We start from the raw sequence: 22,883 nt of genomic DNA, 5'->3' as shown, positions 1-22,883 counted from the left end.
CACTGCTCCAAACAACCAGACCAGAATGTGGTTTGTGTGTGCATTTTTGGTTTACCTTATTACAAGTGTCCACTTGGTTTTGATACAGAATAGACATGACTTCTAAGCTAAATCTTACTGTTTAGCAAGATACTCTCTGTATACACATCATTCTGGTACTGTGCTTCTGAAAGTGTGGTTCCTGGACCTGCAGCATCAATGGGCCATGGGAATCTGTTATAAAAGCAAATACTCTAACCACATCCAAGATCTACTGAATCAGAAACTCTGGGGATGGAGCCCAGACACCTGTTTTAAAAAGCCTCCCAGATAATTCCGATGGCCTCTTGAGTTTGAGACCCATTACCGTAGGACCTAGCTGTTCCAATAAGCAGCCAATCCTGTTATTACAAACAACCCACCAGAACATAAAGAGGTAGACATTGAATGAATCAGGGAGAACAGGAGTAAGAAACAATTTCATTTTTATCTTAAAAATAATTGAAAAATTTGTGGATTCAATAATCCTTTGAATCCTTCTCCAAACACTTGGCCAGGGCCTAGATTTTTACTTTTAATCGTGATGTCCCCCTTGCTCAGAAAGACAGCCTTTGGTGGATGTCAAGAAGAATGCCAGAAAGACCGCTTCACTACGACCAGATGAGAAGAATTTGTACAAAGTCAGAAGAATTTGTACAAAGTCGATCACCTGCTTTTATGTGATTTTCTAGGTAGATGATTTAACAGATGCAGAAAAGATGTTTCAGAAATAGTACTCATGGGCCCAACTTGAACAGTCTGAATAAAGAGGAGGGGTTTGCAAGCAAATGCTGATTTGCACATGGGCAGGGGCTGTGGGTTCATGAGCACACTTGCCCTGGAGTTTTAAATTCTGAAAAGCCTATGAAAGAGCAGCTGAGAAGCGATCAGTATTAGTTTATGGAGCCCCAAGAGCACCAGGAAGAGGTAGTTCCATTTCAAACTGGTCCCACAATCAGATACAGATAGAACAAAATGTGACGGCGCTCTTCTTATAAGGGCATCCTGCATCATCTCAGAGCCAGTCACAAATTGCTAAAGTTGACTTCTTGGCTTATCATCTTGTTTTCAGGTGAAAAGTTTATGAGTTTGCTTCTATTGAAATCAGGAAAGTTAAATTACAATCAATTCTGTTTTAGGTATAAATAAGTACTGAACCACAAAATAATGTGAGTTTTAATACCCTGACTTCTCAATTTTTCAACTACTTTAACGTTCTGGAAAAAAGAAGTATTAAACACACACACACACACACACACATACACATATATATGCATATTTTTACTTTTGCCTCAGGCCCCAATATAGATGAATGAGGTAACTTTGGAGTCTATCTTCATTTTAAATTTTTATATTTTGTTCATCTGTCTGGACATTTTTTCCCATTAATTTTGGTTTTTAAAAATATATAATTAAAATCACATTTATCTTTTTTATTAACATTTATCTTGATAATTTTTGGCATCCCCTTACATTATTTGCCCAAGGCAAATGCTTCATTCCACTACTGAACCTCCTTGGAGAATTGAGTTCTACTCGCTGGGCTAAAGAAATTGTTTTCCTTCTTAGATGTCTTAGTACAATGGCAACGTATTGAGCCTTGGAATGAAATGGAATGTCCTTTGAATCTTTGCTCTGACACTTACTAGTTTGTGATTTTATCAATCTCATGAGTATAAAATATTATTTTGTTGATGTCTTAACCTCCTAACTAATAATCAGAGATTTATAAGTGAATATCCTTTCTCATCTCTGTTAACCATTATTATTCCATTCTGTAAATTGCATATTCTTTGTGCATTTTCCCACTGGGTTTCTTATATTTTTTTTGCTGATTCTGAAGAAAGTTTTTATGTAGACTGTATATTACTACCATATTAGTTTTATTTGTTACAAACTTTTTGTTTGTTCTCATTTACCTTGGGTTTAGTGACTAAACAGAAATTTTTAACTTTGGTAGAGTCAAGCCCATTAAATTTTGTCTCGTGTGGTATGAGCTTTTAGAATCCTTCCTTATGGAATACTTTCTGTCTGAGACTAAAAAAAAAAGATATTTTTCCCTTCCATTAGCTTTATGGCTTATGTTTCATAATGGATTTTAATCAGATTGACTCTCTCACTGTTAGATTACTTTCTAATAGCTTCTTCCAAATAGCCTCCCCTGCAAGGTGGTTCAGATAGTTTAACAACATTCTAAAATCAATTCTTTTTTCCCCCATGGATTTTGTGAGGCAAGTTCTATCACATATCATGCTCCCACATACACATGGTGACACAGACTTTCTATCATGTTCAGTTTCTTTCTCTGGGTGTTCCTATAACTCAATCATCGTGTTTAATTACCGTGATTCTATATGGCATTTAACAGCCGTATTAAGGCCCTTAATCAGTTGATTCTGAATTTGTCAAAAGGGAAGTTATCCTGGGTGAACCTGACCTAATCACATGAGCTCTTTCAAGAGCACCTAGAAGTCAGGGACTAGAAGCAGCAGAGATTTTTCTCTCTCCATTGCTGGATTTGAAGAAGCAAGTGTCCATGAATTTTTTTTAAATTTTTTTTATTGTTATTTTCCCCAACACACTTTTTTTTTTTCCCAACTGTTCAGCATGGGGACCCAGTTACACATACATGCATACATAATTTTTTCTCCCATTGTGGTTCTACGTTGTAAGTATCTAGACATAGTTTTCAGTGCTACACAGCAGGATCTCATTGTTAATCCATTCCAAAAGCAATAATTTGCATTTGTTAACCCCAAGCTCCCAATCCCTCCCACTCCCTTCCCCTCCCCCCAGGCAACCACAAGTCTATTCTCCAAGTCCATGTTTTTCTTTTCTGTGGAAAGGTTCATTTGTGCTGTATATTAGATACCAGATATAAGGGATATCATATGGTATTTGTTTTTCTCTTTCTGACTTACTTCACTCAGTATGAGGGTCTTTAGTTCCGTCCACGTTGCTGCAAATGGCATTAGTCCGTTCTTTTTTATGGCTGAGTAGTATTCCATTGTGTATATATACCACATCTTCCTAATCCAATCCTCTGACATTTGGATTATTTCCATGTCTTGGCTGCTATAAATAGTGCTGCAATGAACATGCAGGTGCATGTGTCTTTTTTAAGGAAAGTTTTGTCTGGATATATGCCCAAGAGTGGGGTTGCTGGGTCATATGATAGTTCTATGTATAGATTTCTAAGGTACCTCCATACTGTTCTCCATAGTGGCTGTACCCAGCTTGCATTCCCACCAACAGTGCAGGAAGTTTCTCTCTTCTTCACACCTGCTCCAGCATTTGTTATTTGTGGACTTATTAATGATGGCCATTCTGACTGGTGTGAGGTGGTATCTCATGGCAGTTATGATTTGCATTTCTCTAATAATCAGGGATGTCGAGCATTTTTTCATGTGTTTGCTGGCCATTTGTATATCTTCCTTGGAGAAATGTCTATTCAGGTCTTTGGCCCATTTTTCCATTGGGTGGTTGGCTTTTTTGCTGTTGAGTTGTATAAGTTGCTTGTGTATTCTAGAGATTAAACCCTTGTCAGTTGCATCATTTGAAATCATTTTCTCCCATTCTGTAAGTTGTCTTTTTGTTTTCCTTTGTTGTGCAAAAGCTTGTCAGTTTGATTAGGTCCCACTGGTTTTATTTTTGCTTTTATTTCTGTTGCTCTAGGAGACTGACCTGAGAACACATTTGTAAGGTCAATGTCAGGGAGTGTTTTGCCTACATGTTCTCTTCCAGGAGTTTGATGGTGTCTTGTCTTATATTTAAGTCTTTCAGCCACTTTGAATTTATTTTTGTGCATGGTGTGAGGGTGTGTTCTAGTTTTCATTGATTCGCGTGCAGCTGTCCAGGTTTCCTAGCAATTCTTGCTGAATTGACTGTCTTTTTCCCATTTTATGTTCTTGCCTCCTTTGTCAAAGATTAATTGACCATAGTTGTTTGGGTTTATTTCTGGGTTCTCTATTCTGTTCCATTGGTCTGTCTGTCTTGGTATCAGTACCACACTGTCTTGATGACTGTAGCTTTGTAATATTGCTTGAGGTCTGGGAGAGTGATGCCTCCTGCTTGGTTTCTGTTTCTTTTTCACAGAACTAGAGCAAACAATCCAAAAATTTATATGGAACCACAAAAACACACAGAATTGCCAAAGCAATCCTGAGAAACAAAAACCAAGGAGGTGTCCATGAATTTTATAGCTGAAAGGAAATCAATTCTACAACAACCTGAGGGAGTCTGAAGACAGATCCTTTCAGTCAAGCCTCCAGATAAGGGTGCACCTTGTCCAACATCTTGATTTCAAGGCTTGTGAGATCCTGGGCAGAAAATTCCTAGGCTTCTGATTGACAGAACTGTGAGTAATAAATGGATGCTGTTTTAGCCACTAATTTTTGGGTTCTTTGTTATGCAGAATAGAAAACTAGTACACTATCTAAAGCTAATTAATATCTAAAGCTTTCTACTGGCCAGAACGTGCATATTATCACATTTTCTTTGTCTTCCTCCTCTTTCTTCTTCTCATCTTTACTGTGGTGGTGTCATGTGAAGTTTCAGTTACCAAAGGGGAAATGTGGTGAGGGGAGGGACAAACTGGAGAGGTCAGGGTTGACATACACACACTACTATATATAAAACAGATGGGTAACAAGGACCTACAGTATAGCACAGGAAATTTACTCAATACTGTGTAATAACCTATATGGGAAGAGAATCTGAAAAGGAGTGGATCGGATATATGTATAACTGATGTACATTGCTGAATGCCTGAGATTAATACAACTTTGTTTTGCTTTGTTTTGTTTTTTGTCTTTTTGCCTTTTCTAGGGCCACTCCTGTGACATATGGAGGTTCCCAGGCTAGGGGTGCAATCGGAGCTGTTGCCACTGGCCTATGCCAGGGCCACAACAATGCGGGGTCCGAGGCGCATCTGTGACCTACACCACAGCTCACGGCAACTCCAGATACTTAACCCACTGAGTAAGGCCAGGGATCAAACCTGCAACCTTATGGTTCCTAGTCGGATTCGTTAACCACTGAGCCATGACGGGAACTCCGAAATTAATACAACTTTGTAAGTCAACTTCACTCCAGTAAATTTTGTTTTTTAAAGTTCCTGATTGATATGGAAAGAATTTAAAAATTGATAATTTGGACACATAAATTATCCTAATTTTTCTTTAAAAAATTAGTACCTATGGCAGAAGTTACTTGTTGTTCAACAGCCAAATATCACTCTCATACTACCTTGAGGTTCTGCCTTGTTAAGAGAAACTTGATTTTATTCAGTTGGCAGATGCAGAGCCCATGAAAAGTAGACTCCTGCGATTGGTCTAAGGTAATCAGGAACTCAGATCCCTATGACACATGGGGCAGTTCTGGCCAGTTGGTAATATAAGGTAATTCTGTTGGTGGCTCCTGGAAAGGGGTTTTCTTATTGATCCTGATTGACTCCCTTTTTGCCTTTCCAATCCAAGGTCTTAAATCATTTTTTTAGGTCTAGGAGCTTCTCAAGCAAAATTTCTTCAAGTATATCCTACCCTCATGTTATCTTTTCTTCTCACCTTGGAATTCTAATCATTTGGGTACTGAAATTTCTACTTGTATCATTCAGTTCTCTTTTCTTTTGACCTCTCATAACTGTTCTTTTGGGGGGATTTCTGAAAATCCTCTAGCTCTCTAAGTTTTCAAGTGAATCCATTCTGTTACTCAAACCATCTTCTGAGCTCTTCTTTTTTTAGCAATTATAATTTTACCAGCAAATATATTTGGTTGGTTCTTCATAATGCTTGTTCCTGCTTTGTATTTCTGAAAATACTCCTTTAACTCCTCAAGCATATTTACTAACCTTATTTTGAATTACTACTTTTTCTTTTCCATTAGCCCTGCTTCTACTCTGCTGGGTTGTCCTTGTGCTTCCTTGTAGCTTGTGGTTCTTTAAATGTCTTGTAATTTTTTCCCTAAGAGGTCATTTTTATTTTCTGAAAATTTCTTAACTTTAATGCCCACATTTGGCAAGAAGTGAAAGCTTGAATGCTTGGAAGTTCAGTGGGTGGAGATTTAGAAGTTGTGAGTGAAGACTTTGAGTCTTTCTCTCTGCTCTTTCGAATCCACAACTCTCTGTCTCTACTCCAATCTCTCTCTTTTCAGAGATATCAGGAATTTCCCTGGGAGGCAAGGATGCAGGCTTGATTCCTGGCCTCACTCAGTGGATTGCCGTAAGCTGTGGTGTAGGTCACAGATACAGCTCGGGTCTGGTGTTGCTGTGGCTGTGTCGTAGGCCAGTGGCTGCAGCTCCAGTTCAACCCCTAGCCTGGGTACCTCCGTATGCTGTGGGTATGGCCCTAAAAAGACAAAAAAAATGTTGCGCATTTTAGCTAATGTTAAGCATAGTATGAATCAACAATGTAGCATGGCTGACAAAACGTTGTTACCCAAAGCTGCATCTATAGGAATAGATTATGCAGAAAAAGACAATTAAGATCCTGACCTTCTTTATTCTGGTCAAACTATACCCAGCACAGCTCAGTTCAGTTCTGAGAATATCAAGTTCAGAATATCAAGCTTGAAGAAGGTCCTCAGTAAAAAGTGCATTTGTGGTGTAATCAGTGTAGTTAAAAAAACTTATGACTACATCATATAAGGATTTCTGTGTGAAACATATGATGGTCATCCTGAAAAGATAAAGATGACTTAGGAGGAGACAGGTGTCCTCAAATAAGGGCTGTTGGGTATAAAAGGAACCAACCGCATTATATATCCTTCCAAAAGGATAGGGCTGAGACCAACAGATGGAAGCTACTGGGTTTCAGCTCAACCTATGAAAAATATTTTCTTTTTTTTTTTTTTTTGTCTTTTTAGCTATTTCTTGGGCCGCTCCTGCGGCATATGGAGGTTCCCAGGCTAGGGGTCGAATCGGAGCTGTAGCCACCGGCCTACGCCAGAGCCACAGCAACGCGGGATCCAAGCCACATCTGCAACCTACACCACAGCTCACGGCAATGCCGGATCGTTAACCCACTGAGCAAGGGCAGGGACCGAACCCGCAACCTCATGGTTCCTAGTCAGATTCGTTAACCACTGCGCCACGATGGGAACTCCTGAAAAATATTTTCAACAGAGCTTAGCTGTTGGACGCTTCATCTTTGGAAAGGGGTTGATTGATAAAGATGTTGAAGAATAAACTATATGACTAGTTAAAGTCGCACAATGGATTGGGCAATGGTAGAGGTGATCATGAAAATGCTCCTATGATCCAAAATGGCTTGGATTATTTGAGGAATCTTCATGGAGATGATAATACTTGAGTTGTGCTAGGAAGGATGGATCTAAATTGAATTATGCATTCTCAACAAGGATAATATTGCCCCAAAGGAGTGAAATTGATTCTTAGGGGGTGAAAAAAATCTTAGATGTTGCAATAGTCTGTATCTCTCCTAAGGATCACAGTACATAAATTGGTACAATGTATCTGTGATATTTCATGCTAGAATGGGGGTGGTTAAGGGAAAAATGGCTAAAAATATTCCTTAGAGAAGCCATGATGAAAAAAAAATAGATTGTGGTGTATTAGTTTCCTATTGTTGTTACGACAAATTCCCCCAAACTTGGTGGCTTCAAACAACACACACATACTATCTTATGTTCCTGGAGGCAACAAGTCTAAAATAGGTCAGCAGAGCATTGATCCCTATGGAGGATCTAGGGGAGAGTCTGTTTCCTTCCCTTTTCCTATATCTAAAGGCTGCTGCATTCCCTGGCTCCTGGCTCCACATCCTCTGATCTCTGCTTCTGTAATAACATCTCCCTTCTCCCTTTTCCTATAAAAGGGCCCTGTGATATTAATCCCATTTGGATGATTTAGGATCATCTCCCCACCTCAAAATCTTTTTTTTTTTTTTTTTTTTTTAATTTTTGGCCGCCCCACGTCATCTGGAGTTCCTAGGCCAGGGATGAGATCTGATCTGCAGTTGCAACCTAAGCTGCAGCTGTGGCAATGCCAGATCCTTAACCCACTGTGCGGGGCCAGGGATTGAACCTGCATCCCAGCGTTCCCAAGACACCACCAATCCTTTTGCACCATAGAGACAACTCCTCAAAATCTTTAATTCACCACATGGGCAACATTGCTTGGCCATGCATGGTCATTTATTTGCAAGTTCTGGGAATTTGACACATTTGAGAAACAACATGTTACTCGGTCACATGGAAACCACTGACTTAGATGAAAGAAAGGTATGTGTTATTAGTTGTGTATTAGGGGAGGAGGAACAAGAAAAGAGAACATATATGGTCTGTATAATCATAATCTTGGTCAAAGAACTCAGGATAGAGATGACCAACTAACGGGGACAGGGACGTCTTATGCTCAATCATGGACACCATTGTTGTCAATTAAATTGTTGTGCATCACTGTTGTCCACATCACAGTTTTGATTTTATGCTTATACACTTTGCAAACGTTTCTTCACTTGAATATGTAAATTCAAATGCCCCAGTCACCCTCTGCATTAGTTTCTTAAAACCATTGTAACAAACTACCACAAATTAGAAAGCTAAAAACAGAAATTCATTCTCTCACAGTTCTGGAGGCCAGAAGTTTTGAATCAAGGTGCTACGCTCCCTCCGAAGGCTTCCCAGACTCTTTCAGTTTCTGGTGATCCCAGGCTTTCCTTGGCTTTAGGCTGCATCATTCCCATCTCTCCCTCTGTCTTCCCATGACCTCTTTCCTTCTCCCTCCCTTTATCTGGGTCTTCTCTTCTGCCTTCGACAAGGACACTTGTCATTGGGTTCATGGTTCATCCGTTCAATCCAGGAAAATTACATCTGTGAAGATCCATTATCCAGGTAAGAGCACGGGCACAGGTTCTGGGGGTTAGCATATGGACACATCTTTTGGGGAACCTCCATTTAACCCAGTACATTCCCCAAATCAGAATTGTTTCGGGGAAAGAAATTACAGTTTTTTGTTTTCTCAAAGGAGCCAATATGCTGGCCTTACCATGAATCAGTGATCAACAGTTGTTCTCAGATGTCAGTGGGCAGCAGCAGCTGCATTTGAAGGGTAGGTGCGGTGGGGCCCTGAGGAGCTAAACTATTGATAGGTTCCCTGGGAATGGAGCTGGGGATGATTAATATCTGACGCTGTTTCAAAACTTACTCAACTCTTATTCTCATTTTCCCCCTCACTTCCCTCCTCCCCATAGCAGCTAGTAGTATGTTTCTAAAGCACAGTTCTGATCAAAGCCTTTCTTCCTCAAAACCATCATTGACTTTTTATTTCTTCAGACTAAGTCCAGATTCCCAATTTGACTTTCAAGCCCTTTGATGGTCCTGATTTCCACCCATCCCAATCTTAATCCTCTGCTCTGGTTTGCTGCTCTCTGGACCCACCTGATGTCATGTCAATTCCTTTGGGATCATATCAATTCCTTTGGGGTTCCTCCCTCATCCCTTTTTCAGGGAGGGTCCTAACTGCTGGCATCCGTCCCTCCAGGTGTAAACATTTTGCTTTTACATTTCTTGCATAAAATGTAAAGAGCTCCTTTACATTTCCTGTGCTTCTCAGGCTTTCAAGTACATAACAAGCTCACCAGGGAGCTTGTTAAAATACAAACTCTGATTCACGAGGTCTGGTGAGGACAGGAGATTCTACACATCTCACAAGCTTCCAGGTGATGCTCAGATGCTGTCTCTGGGGGCTCCATGTTAGCAGCACAGTTCTGCAGCACTCACTACGACCTGCCTTCCCAGTTAACTGTGTGTTGGGCTCCCCATCAGACTGATCTCCCAAGGGATTAAGAGCCGTGGCTTGTTCCTCTCTCACATCCATGCGTAGCACCCTGTGCTCAGCGTATATGCCAAGAAGCTGCTGAAAGTGAATGAAGTTAAACTAAATTTTAGTGAAAATAGAGGATAATGGCTACAATTTAGCTCCTCTGTCTCCTTTTCTCTGCTGCTGAGGCACCATTTACTCTGAAGAGAGGAGCCTGGTGTCTTCAGCTGGCTAATGAGAGAACTATGGCCACCAGTCTTCAAGAGTCAAATGCTGGGAGGTCCCATTGTGGCACAGTGAAAATGTATCTGACTAGTATCCATGAGGATGCAGGGTCTATTCCTGGCCTCGCTCAGTGGGTTGGGGATCTGGTGTTGCCATAAGTGGTGTAGGTCACAGATGCGGCTTGGATCCCATGTGGCTGTGGTGTAGGCTGGCAGCCGAGCTCTGATTCGACCCCTAGCCTGGGAACTTCCATACGCCGCAGGTGTGAAGCAAAAAATAAAGTCAAATTTTATCTACAATACTTTTATGCACCCACACTCTACTGCCAGCAAAAGTAATTGTTTAAGCAGGTGACATCACCTAGCAGATCCAGGCCATAGAAGCTATGAGGTGAGACCACATTTTGCATAATGTTTGTAGAATCACAAGAAAACATAATATTTTCTCCTAAAAACTCTAAGGGGAGCATGTGGAATGAAGTGGTAAAATTCTTATTTGGGGATTCTGCTGCCCTCTTTGGAAGTAATTGGAGAGAAAGAGTGTGTGTAAAAAGTTAAATCAATAAAGAAGGTAAATAAAAATAGTATTCCTACAGGTCCAAGCAGTCTATCCTTTCAAAGGACAGAGGTCACTGTGTACCTCTCTTTCTTCTGCATGCTTAGTAGGAGGATAAGACACTTGAAAGGGCAAATGCAGCTTTAAAAGGAGAGAAGATAAAATGGATTTCAGTGGAGAAATACCACCTTGCCCTGGGAATTGAAGGTATAGGGATCTGTCCACTGGAGCTGGGCAGGTGTAGGTAAGGTAGGTAAGTCTTGGTTATTTAGGACCTTCCTGCTTTTAGCCCTGAAGGTCCCTACAGGCCTGGGCAAATTGGGGAGCTTAGTCACCCTAGGTAAAGGAAGGGTCACCTCAGGAAATTTCAAAGCAGTTCAGTCGGCTCTATTTCATCTAAAATCTTCAAATGCGTTCTTCGCATCTGTGATCACAATCTGCCTTCCCACCCCCCAAAAAAGAAGTTACCGTTGATGACCTCATCCATCCTAAGTGTTTAATTCTGGGAACATTTTCACTACAAGCCCCTGGGGACTCTTCCAGTTCCAATGCATTTGTACAGGCCTACTTTCATCTCTTTATTAATAACAAGGTAGCACATTTGCGTACAGTTGTATTTTGCAAGGTGTTATCCTTTATTGTCACCTTTACTGATAATCACAACCCTCCGTTAGGAGATGCTGTTGGGAAAGGTGTTGGTATCTATAAATTACACCTGAAAAATAATAGGGACCAAAAAATGCACAGGTGGCCTAGAGGGACATGATCAGAGGGAAAGCAGGGACCTCAAACTCAGGAACCTCTCTGCCACATGCAGGGCACATTTCACCATAGGCTCACTGAAAATGTTCTGTCTTCATCTGTGTAATTGTGATGTTTCTGTTCTCAACTTATCTGTATGTGAAAGTTGAGTCCCGAATTACACCATCAACTAACAACTACTAAAAAAGCGCCATGTCTTATTTAGGGTGGAGATATGACTGGGTTTCATTATTTTTATTGCTACCTCCCTCTGATCTCTCAAGTCAGTTGGGAGAATTTCCTGTGTTTGATGGCTTAAGAGTTAGGCATAATGTAACTCTCTTTTATAGCCAGAGGCAGGTGGAGGAAGGAGCAAAGTCCAGACTGAGGCCCACAAATTCTCCCAGTGTTGACCTTCGGAAAATGGATTCAGACATAGGGGTTCACCCTGCCTTTCCCATGGGGCTGGGGAGAGCCACTGTCTAATCAGAGCTCTTGACTCTGTTATCAGGGAGGCAGCTATTCACTCGGGGGTCTTTTACAGCTGTGGAGGGCACAGCAATCATACACCAGACACAAGAAGTTGGTGTCTTCATCTAAGAGATCTGCACAGCGATGAAGGGTCTCAGCCCGATCTTGATAGGAACACTTCAGGACATTATTTGATAAAAGGTGGACTACAAATAGATGTACATGCCTCGTTTGCTTAGTAATACAGGTTTTAGCATCTAGACCGCTAAGGAGAAACCCAGGTGAAAGTGGAAGTGATTCATCTTCTTTTGTTTTCCTACATACATATTGTCGTTTGCTTTTTCATTTTCAGGACTATTTGACTGAACTGTAAGGAAGGAATTATATTGGAGAATTTGACAGTTGCCTTTGGAATTCTTTTTATTTATTTATTTATTTACTTACTTACTTACTTACATTTTTAGGGCTGCACCCACAGCATATGGAAGTTCCCAGGCTAGGGGTTGAATCAGTGCTGCAGCCACTGGTCTACACCACAGCCACAGCAGCACCAGCATCTGAGCCGAGTCTGCAAACTACACCACAGCTCACGGCAATGCCAGATCCTTAACCCACTGAGCGAGGCCAGGGATCGAACCTGCATCCTCACGGATACTAGTCAGATTCGTTTCCCCTGAGCCACGACGGGAACTCTTCTTTTTGTTATTTTAAATTAAAACTGTATTCTCCCATAAAATATTTTCAGAGTATGTATTATTGAGCCACTCGGTGGGGCTCAGACAGGACATTCAAATTAGGATAATCTGAGCAATGATTAATAAAAGAACTCTTAAGAAGGCATGAGCGGGATGTAAGAAAATCACAATGGATAAAGCAAAACTCTGGGCTAGTAACAAACTTGGGGGCACTTATGCATAAAGAAATGAGGGAAGAGACTGTTATTAAAATCCACAAAGAGGGGCCAGGTGGAAATGGTGACCTGGTAGATGCTACCATCTCTGGTCAAAGGACATAAGTAGCCTGGGGTGACCTTTCCAGGAGAGAACCAAAGGAACACACTCCCGAACTCTCCTTCTTCCTTCTGCTCTCCTGCTTCTGCTCTCCATTGCCACACCCAACCTAATGCCGGAGGGTTAACAAAAATAAAATAAAATAAAGCCAGAGATTGCAGTGGCTGGATAAATTCATCCAAGAGGGTCTCCCAGGGCAGAGATGAAGCTGGAGAAGGGGGCTGGCCAAAGGGAAGCTACCCAGCACACAGTTCCCGTAATTATCCCGACTTTTGAACCTTACAATGATCTTATGAAAAGCCTGTATAGTTATTATTTCCACTTACAGATGAGAAAACTGAAGCCAGAGACATGTCATAGGTCACCCATCAAAGCCATATCTTTTTTCTATAAACCCTGGGCTCTTTCTTCTGCTTCAGAGCAGCGAGTTGATGGGCTGGTTGATTGCAATGCCATGTCTGGTGGAACACTGCCCCGGAGGGGGTTAATGCAAAACCTCAAATAATTACCAATGTTTAAAAATTACTAAATCGCCTTCTTATTCTCTCTGGTACCCTGGGGCTGAATCACCATAGTCTGCCTCTGGTAAGTTTCCATATCAATTTGACATCTTGTGAACATCCTTGAGGTTTTTTGGACTTGGCATCATATTTTATAACTCTTCCGGCGCTGATTGAAACATTTTGCAATGTGGGGTTCATTTTATTTTATGATTTAATGAACCTATTTTTAAAAGATTCCTCTGTCCTCAGACCTTCCTGTGTTGCCCATACACCAAGTCTTGTAAATTGCAAGAAAACAATTTCATTACCTGTATTTCCTCAAAGCAAAGGGCTAGTTCTTTCTGCCTGGACAGAACACTCCATAAATCATGCAGACTGAGATGCTTCCATGGTCACAAAGAAGTCAGCTAGTATTTATGCAAAGGTGAGAAGGCACGCTTTTCCTTCCTCATCAGGTACATGCAATTTGCATATTCCATTATCTGCTTATTAACCAGAGTGTCTTGTAACAATGGCAAATTGTGAAACAGGCACACATGGGCAGTTGAACAACAAGCTCTCAGGGATTCATCCTGCAATTACATCCCTGTAATGAAGAGGCAAAAGGCGAGGACACGACAATGGGATATTTGGTAATGGAATGAAATCAAGATTTGATCTAATGCAACATGACTTGCTCACAGCACAGGTAGAATATCAAATGATCCATGTGAAATTCAATTCTGGTATAATTTTCCTGTTACATCCATTGTTTTCTTATTCATCTGAATACCATACAGAACAGTAAATATGCAAATTAGGTTTTTATTAACACAATGTTTCCTTTTACCTTTATTCAGCTTAATTGTGATGTCTATTTTTTAGCTTAATCTTTTGTGGGTGGGTGAATGTCCTGGAAAATTTAGCAATGTGATGGGAAGGAAAAAAATGAAGATAATCACTGACATCTAGTTTATGCATATTTGGCCCCATTGAAGGTAGATACATAAAAGCTTTTTCTTTGAAAGCAAGTCTAATCAGAGTTAAAATGTCTAAAATGAAGCATGGGTTTTGGAGCTTGCTAAATATTGATTTTATCCCTAGGAACCTCCCAGAAATATATCTTTTGGACTTTATCTTATGTTAAAATGGCAGAAGATGTACGCAGAAGATGTACCATGATGTCTTTGCAAGGGAGGGGACTAACAGTTACATAATTGCCCTGGGCCAGGTCCTCTGATACTCAGCCTCTGATTGGATTTCCACAACAATGCCTGAGGAAGCAACTGCTATAACTCTGTCTCTGCTCTTTCTGAGCTCTTCTCAGCCAATCAGGATGCAGACCGGTGGGAATGAGGCAGTTAGGGGGAAGGGTTATTTAGCAAATATCTTCTCTATTTTGAGCCTCCAGAACAAGATCCTGAGGCTCTTGAAGTTTCTATATTTGAAGTATTACTGCTACTTGAAACATATATACCCAAGCATCTGAATCTCCAGCCCTGGGCTTTGGTTCCTCTTCCAGAGCAGTCCATATTGTTTAGCAAAACGTTGGCCTGTTTCTTCCTGGCGCCTGGGTTATCATTGCTGGCTCCATCCTCAACTAGGCTGGCCTGGGTCCCCCTCCAGTCTTTCCACCCTCCACACCCTTTGATGGGGTGACAGGATGTAGGTCATGCTCCAAGACTTTCAGGCCACCTCATTCATTCCCCATTTCTCTCCCAGAAAGAACCCATTACAAAGGTTGTGTTAATTCTGGGATCAAATTCCTATATCCTGATCAGGCATCTGGGAAATGGGTAAGCCTCTTTTTTTAAATGCAGAAATGTTAAGTGGATACAACACAGTGCCAGGAATTGAGCCAATCTATTTATTGTCCTGGAGAAGATAGCTAATGCCAATAAAATTAAAACCAATTTTGGTCTCTGCTTAGAAAGAAACTTAAGCACCACTGGAAATGAGCCTTTTTAAGAGAAAAGCTAGGTTCTTTGCTCTCCTCACCATTGTAGTTGGCTGCATTGCCAGGTCCTGGTTTAAATTTGAAGGTCAAATAGTTAACTTATGATAAATGATACTATATTGAGGTTTCAGCCAAGGCAAAGAGTGTGGGAAAGCTTATAAGAAAACCATTAAGGCTCCAGTTTTGCTGACCTGTGAAGACTCTGGACTGAAAAAGTATAGATTCTTGTAATAAGTCCTTGTGAAGAAGCCAGAGGGTATTACTGGTGAACCGAGGTCAGAGGAAAAAAAGGGCATCAGAACCTGACAATATCCCCATTTAAGTTTGTATTTACAAACCTGTCCTCTGAAATTTCAGATTTGCCTTTCTTTTTTTTTTTTTTCTTTCCTTCTCTAATTGGATAGAACTGTTACAAATTGTGTGCTGATTGAGTGTTTAGAAAGCACTTTCTAATATTGCTTCTTCTTTATGATATTTTCATTATGTCTGATAGGACTTTGAAGCCAAATTGATTCTGCTAGAGCCTCCAATTGGCCTCCAATTCATCCAGTCCTCAGTTTTAACATCACTACCATAGTTTCTGGTTGCTGTTTGTTTTGCTTTAAAAATCCGTAGGATCATAAAGAAGAAGCATCTATGCTAGAGATGGTTGTGTGAAACTCAAGATAAATTCCACTGTAAACTTGAGTTATTTCTCATGACTTCAGAGTCCCTTGCCTGTATAATGAAGGAATTTCTCCCCCCCACTCCCGCAACTTTAGCAATTAGAATTTAGTAAATGGGAGAATGGGAGTTCCTGCTGTGGCTCAGTGGGTAATGAACTTGACTAGTATCCTTGAGGATGCCGGTTTGATCCCTGACTTTGCTCTGGGGTTTAAGGATCCAGTGTTGCCCTGAGCTGTGATGTAAGTCAAAGATGTGGCTCAGATCTAGTGTTGCTGTGGCTATGGCCTAGGCTGGCAGCTGTAGCTCCAATTCAACCCCTAGCATGGGAACTTCCATCTCCCTTGGATGCAGCCCTAAAAAGACCAAAAAAAAAAAAAAAAAAAATTTAGTAAATGCTTGCTATATGCCAGGAATGACCAAAATATGCACATTCGTATATACATTATTTTTATTTATTTTATTTTATTTTATCTTATTTTATTTTTTGTCTTTTTAGGGCTGCACCCGTGGCATACGGAGGTTCCCAGGCTAGGGGTCCAGTTGGAGGGGTCCAGCCTACACCACAGCCACAGCAACAACAGGTCTGAGCCGAGACTGTGACCTACACCACAGCTCACGGCAATGCTGGATCCTTAACCCACTGAGCGAGGTAGGGATCAAAACCACAACCTCATGGCTCCTAGTTGGATTTGTTTCCACTGCACCATGATGGGAACTCCTCATTCAATTTTAAAATCATCCCATGAACCAGTTACTTCTATTATTATCAGGCCTTTAGAGGAGGACACTAAGGCTTAGCAATGTCAAATAATTTGGAAGGTATAGAAAGTGAATTCAGCCCTTAAGCACTAAACTAAACACTTCTGTAACTTCTTGCCTTAGCATTATTGGATTCGGCTTTTTAACATAGAGATTCTCATTGGTTTAGCTGCTGAAATACTAACTGGAGTGAAATTCATTGGATGACAAAGAAATGTTTGATTTCATCTAAAAGTTAATGTGGTTTGTATTTTGATATATTTTCCCATAACGGAAGTCCTTTTATCAAAGAGAGAGTAGAGATGATTGGTGTTCTTTTTCAAGAAGGATGCTCAATAACAACAACTGTGTATCTGCATTACATAAGCACAATGAGTAGATGTAGGACATAAAAATAACAATGAAAAACATTTAAAATGTACATAATTGACTTTTTTTTTTTTGTCTTTTTGCTATTTCTTTGGGCCGATCCCGCGGCATATGGAGGTTCCCAGGCTAGGGGTCCAATCGGAGCTGTAGCCCCTGGCCTACGCCAGAGCCACAGCAATGCGGGATCCGAGCCGCGTCTGCAACCTACACCTCAGCTCACGGCAACGCCAGATCATCAACCCACTGAGCAAGGGCAGGGACCGAACCCGCAACCTCATGGTTCCTAGTCGGATTTGTTAACCACTGCACCATGACGGGAACTCCCATAATTGACTTTTAAATGTTGCTTCTTATAAGAGTACAACCAACAAAAACAATCCTTTTTATAATTTTATTTTGTTTTTATTAGAGTGTCATTGATATACAGTGTTGTGTCAAATTCTGCTGCATAGCATTGTGACCCATTCTTTTTCTCATTCTCATACTATCTTTTTTAATGTTGAGGAGATTGCTGCTTTGATTTCCATTTAGATTTTTATTTGGGGGTCTCAAATTTTTCATGCATCTTAATGAAGTCTAAGAGCTCCATGGTGGATGGGGCTAATTGAGGGAATGGACAGATCTTGGTCATTTTTTGCCTAAACAGTGGCCACTTTACTACAGGAAGGAAGAGGTTGCTGACCTGGAAATAGATTGTAGCATTTCTACCATCCATCCATCCATCCATCTGTCCACGCATTAATTCAGACCTTCATCAATATATATGAAGTATTTACTGGGTACCACATACAAGGCAATCTTTCATTTGATACTTTTTTCTTTCATAACTCTATTTATACTTAGAGTCATCTTTTTTTTTTTTCCTTTTCATTATCAGCATCACTGACTGAGAGGTTCCAAAGACAAAGACCATTGTCATTAATTTCAGTATTATCATGACATCTCTTGCCTTGAAAGTCTTTGCAAGTTTTAAGAAAGGGTTTAAAATGTTCACTATTGCATGTAAAGCCTTTCTTTTTTTCTTTTTTTTTTTTTTTTTGGCCACGGAGTTTCTCAGGCTAGGTGTTGAACTGGAGCTACAACTGCTGTCCTATAGCTGTGCAGGATCCGAGCCACTTCTGTGACCTACACCACAGCTCACAGCAATGCCAGATCCTTAACCCATTGAGCAAGGCCAAGGATCAAACCTGTGACCTTATGGGTGCTGGTTGGGTTCGTTAACTGCTGAGCCACTATGGGAACTCCTGCAAAGCACTTGTTGGCCTGCATCTTCCTATGATACCTATCTCTTCTCTCCTAATTCTCTCCTGCACACCCTCCACTGCTCCTATTCACTTAAACATGTTGTTATTACTTGAGTCCTCATCTATTTGCTTATATGTGGAACACTTTATATCTTGGAGAATACCTACTTGTCTTTTAAGCTTTTGGATCTAGATAACATCATGCTCTGGTCCTCATAAAGATTTCAATAAACAATCTTTCATTTGAGGAGTTCCCGTCATGGCTCAGTGGAAATAAATCTGGTAGCCATGAGGATGCAGGTTTGATCCCTGGCCTCGCTCAGTGGGTTAAGGATCCGGCATTGTGGTGAGCTGTGGTGTAGGTTGAAGACAAGGCTCAGATCTTGCATTGCTGTGGCTGTGGTGTAGGCTAGTGGCTACAGTTCCAATTCATCCCCTAGCCTGGGAACCTCCATGTGCTTCAGAACCTCCTAAAAAAGACAAAAATAAAAAAATTTTAAAAATAAAGATACTAAGTAAATAATTCATATCATCCTGTGTAGTAAAAAATGCCTTAGAGTTACATAGCAACATTATTTTAAAATATTCTTGGAGTTCCCGTCATGGCTTAGAGGAAATGAATCTGAATAGGAACCATGAGTTCTCAGGTTGATCTCTGGCCTCGCTCAGTGGGTTAAGGATCCCGGGTTGCCGTGAGCTGTGGTGTAGGTTGCAGACTCGGCTCAGATCTGGCATTGCTGTGGCTGTGGCATAGGCTGGCAGCTGTAGCTCTGATTAGACCCCTAGCCTGGGAACCTTCATATGCTGCAAGAGCGGCCCTAAAAAAGAAAAAAAAATAATTAAAAAAATTCTTACATTTTTTACTTTATGTAATTCTCTGAAACACATACTATATCAGTAGAGTAGGTATGAGCCCCATATATGATGTGAAGAAATGCAGGGTACAGGCTTTGGGAGGCTCTCCTGGCTTTACCTCTTCTTCCAAGTACTTGGTGCATTTTATTTCTCTCACCACAACAGACCCATGTGCACAACTGTTCTGACAGCATGCATTCTGAGAGCATTAATGCTGTAGCCACAAAAAAACTACACTTGTAAATCCATCTTTTGCTCTGATTCACAGATTTCTCTGCTCTTGCATAAAATGTCATTTTGCATTTTTATGGATTCCAGGAGAAATCTGGCCAGTTGGAATCCCTTCATCAATTTCCTTTAACTTGGCTGAGTATTGCTGGGCAATATTCCCCAAATGGTCTGTTGCATATGTGTTAATACTTCCCATCATGCGCTCTCCTGTTCCCAAGTTTCCCATTCCCATTAAAAAAATCATATATATGGTTATGTGTATATAAATACATATGTGTGTGTGTGTGTGTGTGTGTAAGAGAGATAGAGATTTCTGTTTATGGTTGGGGAGATGCAAGAGAAAATGGCTTTAATCTGGATTCAATTATTCAGCATGATAGATGACAAGCAAGGGACAAAACAGATGGAAAGAAGGGTGAGTAAAGAGGACAACCCACCTGATCCTAATTACATACACCTACACTTGGAAATCTTTTTGCCAGACATCTTGAATAGCTCAGGACTTGGTGGAGGAGAGTTCCCAAGCACTCAGTGTAAAAAATCGAGCCTCAATGAAGAACAAAAAGGTCATGTGAAAAGAAATGGGGGAAGTCACTGCTTGACAAAGACACCTGGAATGGAACATTTGGCTTCCAGCTTTTTATAATTGTATATATTCCACAGATCTTGGCACCCTCTAAGGGCTTATTACATTATAGATACTACTTTAGAAAGGGAAGGTTGGAATACTTTAAACCATAATTTCCATTATTTAAAAGGGAAATTCAGAATGCATGATGCATTTAAGAATTATTAGAGCATTTAGCAAGATTCTATGTATCCATCAGGGTCATTGGTGGAGACCAGAGTTGACATGTGGTCAGCTCTGAAGAATGAATATAAATCTCTGAAGCAGTAAAGCTAGAGAATAGGTGGACTCCATTTGTCAAGTATCTTCTGTGTAACAGGAACTTTTGCTTATACTTTCTCATGTGATTTTCGTGGTTCATTGAGGTATGTTTCATTATTCTCCATTTGCAGCTGGGGAAATGGAGTCTCACAGAGGTTGAGTAACTTCCCCAGGATCACATAGCAACTGTTGTGGCAAAGATGCAGCATCATTCCCACTAGAATTTGAGTGAAGAGGAGAAGCAAGAAGTGGAGGTGGAAAGTTCCTCTTTCCTGCCTCCTCTCATTGTATATGTTGCACTCCTGCTCTGGGTCTTTTCCTTCTGTTTATTTTAAAGAGGTTTCTTTTTTCTTTTTTGGTTTGTTTTTGTTTTTTAATCTTAGTTTTAAGAAGTTTGATTATGTTGTGTCTTTATGTGAATGTCTTTATGTTCATCTTTTTTGAAGTTCATCGAGCTTCCTGAATTTTCAGGTTTATGATTTTTGCCTGTTTTTAACATCTTCTGGCATTATTTTTTTGAACATTTTTCAGTCCCATACTCCAGAGCTCCTATTGGAATTCCAGTGATACAAACATTAGGTCTTTAGCTATTGCTCTACAGAGCCTTGTGGCTCTGTTTGTTGATATTTTTCAGTCTATTTTTTTTTCTCTGTTGTGCAGATCGAGTAAATTCTGTTGATCTGTTTTCAAGCTCATTGATTCTATTCTGTTATCTTCATGCTCCTGAGACCATCCAGCCACTTTTAAATTTTGGTTATCTTTTTAGTTCTATTATTTTCATTTGGTCCCTTTTATAATTTCTGTCTTTGCTGAGATTGGCTTTTTTTTTTTTTTTTGTCTTTTGTCTTTTGTCTTTTGTTGTTGTTGTTGTTGTTGCTATTTCTTGGGCCGCTCCCTCGGCATATGGAGGTTCCCAGGCTAGGGGTTGAATCGGAGCCGTAGCCACCGGCCTACGCCAGAGCCACAGCAACGCGGGATCTGAGCTGCGTCTGCAACCTACACCACAGCTCACGGCAACGCCGGATCGTTAACCCACTGAGCAAGGGCAGGGACCAAACCCGCAACCTCATGGTTTCTAGTCGGATTCGTTAACCACTGCGCCACGACGGGAACTCCTTTTTTTTTTTTTTAAAGGGGGTTTTGAAATTGATTGTTAGAACATGTTTTATGACAGCTATTCTAAAATCCTTAGCAGATAATTTTAACATCTGATGCATCTCAGTGTTGACATAAATTGATTGTCTTTTCTAATTCAAATGGTGATTTTTCCTGTTTCCTTGCATGGATGATGTTTTATTTTCTCTTGGACATTTTAGTTACTACGTTAATAACCTTGATCCTATTTAAATCTTCTATTTTTAGGAAGCAGTGGCTTTGTTTAGATTTATTATGTAAGTTCTAACCTACTTTTGCAGCTCGATTTCCATGTATTTCAGTGTTCAGAGCTTTTGCAGTGCTGTTTTGGTCTTGTGTGTGTGTGTGTGTGTGTGACTCCTAACTCAATCCCTGCTAGTGACATGTGCAGAAGTGAAAGTCACTTTGCTAGGTTACCTGCTGTTCCTGGGCCAACTTCTCTGTGTATGTGTGTGAGGGGGGCAGAAGCCACTAGATGTGATGTTCTTGTGTCACTGGCTGGGGATCAGAAAGGCACAAAAATCTCACTGCTGCTGCTGCTGTCAGCAGGTTGGGCTTCAGGGCCAGGGTCCTGGCTGTAGAGTAGGGGATGGGTTGACCTGGGATTCCCTGCTCTGCTCTAGGTAGCTTGGACCGCTTTTTGGTTGTGGAAATGAAGGGGAAGATGGGCTTCTCTTCCCATTTTTTTAGCCAAAGAGAAGAGGCTTTTCTTTGTTTTTGTGTTTTCTCTTTGTGTGGGTTTGGGGCTGCAGGTCTCTCTACAGCCCAGTCTGTGGTATGAGGAAGATTAGACCTGAACCCAGGAAACTCACCATGGTTATGTTCCTCAAGTCTACGGTTTCTAGCCAGTTCTCCTCCTTTCCATCTTTCAAAGTTCTTTTATTATTGTCTAAATGAGTTATTTACATGGCGTTTAATTGAATAGAACAGGAAAAAGTGAGTTTATGTGATTATTTTTTCCCCAGAACCACTTGTACCTTTTTTCTTTCTATGGCCACACTTGTAGCATATGGAAGCTTCCTGGCCAGGTGTCCAATCAGAGCTGCAGCTGCCGGCCTACACCACAGCCATGGCAACACTGGAGCCCAGCCACATCTGTGATCTACACCGCAGCTTACGGCAACACTAGATCCTTAACTCACTGAGCCAGGCCAAGGATTGAACCCCACATCCTCACAGAGACAACATCTGGTCTTTAACCTACAGAGCCACAATGAGAACTCCGTAGTAGCACTTTTGATAAAGAAAAAGTGTTCATTATATTTAGGTAAACCTCTAAGGTTTGAAATAGTATGTACTGGATGGACCTGTTTTACAATATGCAAGCTATAAATATGCAGGGAAGAGTTTGAAGAAATATACAAAAAATATTTGCTTTTCTTGAGAGTAATGAGATAAATGGTGATTTTTATTCATTTTTATCTGGGTTTAAAATTAATTTTACAGTGAATATATACTAATTTTTAATCCAAAAATAAAGGTTAAGTCTTATCATTAAACTG

The sequence above is a fragment of the Phacochoerus africanus genome, chromosome 9 (genome assembly GCF_016906955.1).
Source record: "Phacochoerus africanus isolate WHEZ1 chromosome 9, ROS_Pafr_v1, whole genome shotgun sequence".
Lineage (NCBI taxonomy): Eukaryota > Metazoa > Chordata > Mammalia > Artiodactyla > Suidae > Phacochoerus > Phacochoerus africanus.
Note: the sequence above shows the minus strand (reverse complement) of the source record.